The sequence below is a fragment of the Sciurus carolinensis genome (assembly GCF_902686445.1).
Source record: "Sciurus carolinensis chromosome 14 unlocalized genomic scaffold, mSciCar1.2 scaffold_126_arrow_ctg1, whole genome shotgun sequence".
In the NCBI taxonomy this organism is placed as follows: domain Eukaryota; kingdom Metazoa; phylum Chordata; class Mammalia; order Rodentia; family Sciuridae; genus Sciurus; species Sciurus carolinensis.
In genome coordinates, this window is record NW_025920111.1 from 1,379,458 (window position 1) to 1,384,631 (window position 5,174).

The window sequence follows — 5,174 nt, forward strand, 5'->3', positions numbered from 1 at the left end:
CTCATCCTAAAGGGAATTGCCAGATGTTTTGCTCTGGAGCATGGTGTTTTTTCTGCTGTGTTTTTCTGATAATGTATTACTCATTTCAGTCTGCACAGATTGCTAAAGGGGATGAGGGAAATACAACAAAAATTCCAGAGATTATTACCTACAATCTGAAAGACAATGGGTCTTTATCATTAACAAAGTTAAAAACAATTTTACAACTGTGCAATGAGTCCCTGAAAGCCTCTGGAGAAAATAGATATAGATCTGCCTTTGTCTCCAACAGGCTGGTTAAATTCTAATGATGGTTTTGTTTATGTGTGGTGGTAGGGTAAAAAAATAAGGTTTCACAACATTCCTTCCTTCCTACAAAGAATAGGTCACCCCTATAATAAACGTTGGTGCACAATGCCCTGTTCTGGAAAAGAGCTACATAAGACAAGGTAATCTACTCAGTAAAAAAAACTTGGCCATGAGAACCATTGTGACCGCTGCCCTCCTGTAGCCCTTAACTCAGCAATTTAGATATTAACCAGATGGACCTAGTAGAGATGGTCACATGAGATTACTTGTCTATTGCTTTAACTGCGAGAGTAATAAGAATGGTCTTAGGTCACATAGAGTTTAGATATTAAGGAAATAAACATTGTATTAGCTCATTGATGTAGTTAGATATTCTTAAAACAATTGTGATTAGGTAAGGATAATCTGTAAGTTTACTGTTTTCTGCCTATGCTTTGGAAACTTCTTTTCCATTAACCACAAGACTGCCTATAGCCTGAAGAAAAATGTATATAAACCCAGCCTTCCCCAGAATAAAGTGGGAGTGATTGCACCAGAACTAGAGTCTGTGTCTTTCATTCTCCATCCTTCACCGATGCTGTCTCCCCACACCCGTTTACTTGTGTGGAACCCATGGACTCCTACTAGGGCTGGACCCTGGCAGTATAAAGTGTGTCAGCTTTCAAAGTGTAATTCTCAAAGTTTTTAAGTTTAATTTATTTCAAAACTGGAAAATTGGGTGTCACCTTAGTGATTAATAAACCTTTATGCACCTCATTATTGATGTTTATTTTGTGAGGGCATTTCTGAGTCTTCCTCAGAAGTGCATTGGTCATTTATCTGGTGATGTATATCAAAGAGAAAAACATGGCATAACAGGACCTATAGAAGATAAGAACAACATATTATAAAATAACATTGACTATAATGTTTATTTAAAACATTGATACTAGTAGATCTAATAGTTGAAGAATTAAACATAAGAAATATATAGAAAGGAAAAAATGGCATATCTTATTAAGTTTCAGTAACAGATTAAATTGAGAATGTCAATAAAGGAGTTGAATTCCATTTCAGGATCTGCTTAGTATCGAGGTCCTCTCTGCCATGTCCCATGTGGATGAGGAAAGGGTTAACTTGTGGAGGAGGATGTTGGCTCTTTTTCAGCCTATTTCCCAAAATCTTATGTACTCAAGAAACACACAAGAGCCAATAATCTTTTTAAATGAGAGGAGGCATGATGGGACTGGCCTTATAATCTCTGGCCTCTAACAACAACTACTCACCCAACTCTTCTATTTTTAATTCACAGGTAAAGAGGGTTAAGACATGCAGGAGCTTCTTCTGTGATCAACAAGATAGAGTAGAGTTAGGGAAGCCATCCTCTTAGGGGAGATATTCCAGAAGGAGACAGGGAACCACTGGCATGCAGCACCACATGCTTCCTGGTAATCTAGGACAGAACTTTGTGCCTGTTAGTTCCTGGAAATCAGGGTCTCTGCATCCCATGGCCTAGTCCGATTCTGCTAAATAAGAATCACTTCCCATAGCTTGTATCAGAGGAAAGTTGGTAAATAAAAAAGTGGAGAGAAGAAGAGAGAACAAAGAATAAGAAAGTTAAATATAACAGACAACAAAAGAAAGCAAAATAAGTGGGCATACATTGTGAAGGGAGGTAAACTCAGATTAAACATTAGAAAGTGGAAGAGCACAGCATTAGAAAAAGTTGTGAGTTTCCTGTAACAACACAGGTCTGAGAGACAGAGTAAAATTTTCCCACAGGTCTCTTCTTTATCAACAATGGAAGTAATTAAAAAATGCATGCCACATCATACAGTGCTATATTTGGTTTGCAATAAATATAAACACAATGATCCACCATAGATGTATGTAATTTATTGCTATGTGAATGTTTCTGGTTTCCTAGAAATGTAAATATGGTGCAGGATAATATAATCTGGAAATGAAAAAATGTAGGACTAGTATGAAAGGATCAGCAAAGTATACCCTGATAAAATGTTCACTGAAAGAAAATAAATACTAACACACTTACAATTTGGGAAACAGAATATGAGGATTTCAAATAGGGAAGTTATGTTAGAGGAACTGGTAGAAGAGTAGCTATACCCAAGAATTCTCAAACTTTACTGAATCCAGTTTTGGTGACCATGTTCAAAATGCCCATTGTACTCAACAGGCTTTTGCATCCATATTTCTAAAACATTTAAAGATGTTTCCAATGCTCCTGATCCATGGACTGCATTCTGATTTGCAAGGGAGGTAATTGCCTTGAGGAAGTCTAAATGAAGAGCAGTTGCATGTTAATTCAGTCATAACCAGATCCAGTGAAAGCACAAGTATTTTTTTTTTATTCTCAGCATATCTCTGGAAAGGAAAAGGATAAAAACAAGGAAGATACAAAAATTACATTCCTAGGCAATGAAATACATTGACACACCTGAAATCAGTGAACCAAGAGACTGGTATAGGAGGATCACAGGTTCTAGGCCAGCCTCAGCAAAGAGTGAAGCCATAGCAAGTTAACAAGAAGTTATCTCAGAAATAAAATGTCAGTCAGTTATTAAGAAAGTAAATAATGCTGAAGATGAGGCTCAGTCATATAGGTCTCCTGGGTTATATATCTGGTACAAAATATATATATTTTAATATACAACTACTGAAAAGGAAGAAATTGTAATAGGAATAATCAAAGACTAAGCTCTAGAAATTGCTTTTGAATAGCTAACAGGAAAGGGAAATGAACTAGGTAACTCTGGAAAGGAATGCAAAGGAAACAAGAGGAAGCATTTCAGCTGACCCAGCTTCTTAAACTTTGTTCATTAAACTTCATTCTATACAGGTCACTAAAAATTGTCTATCCTCTATATTTCTGGAAACACTCCCTCCCTTCAGGCCTGCATGAATGTCACACTGCACTGTTGCCTTCTCATTATCCATCTGTATTCTCTCAAAGGCCCTTCATGTCTACCACCCACAGCATTGATATTGGTGTAGCTATCCTGCATATGCAGCCATCACCCTCTATCCCTTTTCCTGCCTGTGCTGTCCTCTGTCATTACTTCTCACCAATCACTATATGGTCATACAAATATATTACACCACCTGCAATTCCCCTCAGTGCTTGACAAGGATTCCGCTGAGTAATAAAGATGTTTGCAAAGTCTCATTGTATTGGGAATTTGGTTGCGGGATTTTCTTCCTTGCTTGCTTAATATGTGGAGATTTACTATTAATATTTTATGTGTTTTCCCTGAAAACAGGCGTCTTAACAGAACCAGGGTTAAGACATAAAAAGCAGACTTCTAATCGAACAATGATTTCAGATTTAGTCATTTGTAATGAAACTTTGAGTAACCAAGAATGTTATGAGAAAATACAAAAATAGACTCTAGCTGCCGATCCCCTGTTGACTACTCTCAGATGACCTGAAGTATGTAGGCAAATAACTCCAATCCCATCAGGAATGATTAACAGGAACAGGAGAAATAAAGAAAATAGAGTTTCTACAGTTAAAACACCTTATGACAATGCTTATTTAATTAATGGAAAACCATGACATCCTTACAGAGGGATGCCTCTTAAGCCCCTGGATATATACCCTCCTTTATCTCCCATGGGATATCTAGATGTAAGATCAGGACCTGTTATAATCTGGTTTGAAAGTATACATAAAAGAGTGCAAGATATTCCATTTCTTAAAGATTAGGATTTACTAAATGCTGTAAATATTATTGGCCACCAACCCCCCGGAGAAAAAGTACCTCAATGTTAAGTTCACACAGTAGAAGATGATGTCATATTATTGTTAGCTTATACCGTCTAGCACTTATTAACCACAGAGTAGCCACACAACTGACATTTACTCAACCTTGCTGAACTTACTTTAGCTTTTATGATTAGTTAAGCAATATTAATATATCTTATTGTTTAGTTATAGGTTATCACGAATAAGCAATTACTAAAAATAATTAAAAATACTTCATTGCCTGCTCTAGTAATGATAATACAAGATACTTTTGTTATTTTCCTTGTGATATTTTTCTCTCCTGGAAAAACATGTGTAACTGTCAACTTTTTAATGTATAAAAAAGCTGGCTGGGAGAAATAAAATTTAGAACTTAGCATCCATTCATTGAGTTTGTGTTTCTTTGTTCTCCACCTCGCCGACACCTACTCCATCACCTGTGACCAATATGACCCCTGCTAGGGCTAGACCCCAGCACAAATACAGGTCCATTTTGTGCCTTTCTCTGTGTCATGATACAGCCTTCCCTGTTCTTACCATTTTCTGCCTCTGGATAATTGTCTCACTCCTTAAGCCTCTCTTCATACCAACCTCCAGAAAAGGTACATTTTTTCCCAACTGTCTCTTACCAAAAACTTATTCAGTTATTGGTTCCAATAATTAGAACTGTTGACACCATGGTGATATTAAAAAACATCCCCAACAACCTGGGAGTAAGTGTATTAGATTTGTACAGAAAATTTTTACAGGTAAATTTGTTAGGTCCTAAGTAGAATAGTTGCTGGGTTACTAAGGTAGCCCCAAGAGAGGAAAACACTATATCAGGAAGGATAACCATAGTCCTGAAGGACTGAACAAATAGTTTGCCTTCTAAAAGAAGAAAATCAATTCATCAGAATAGTGGAAAAAACATTTTAGATATGAAGGTATTCATTGACAAATGATTAAGAAGTATCAGTCATTAGGAAAACTATACTGATGAACAGAGCATGTTGAAAGTTATTATTATAAAGAGAATAGCAAACAATTTGGATATTTTGGGGTACTTTTAAAATTTATTTTTTGGAACTTTTATTTTTCTGGAGGGGTAATTATTTGTGTTATTTTTATGCATTAAATCTGTTCACATGTAGTTGTTCCC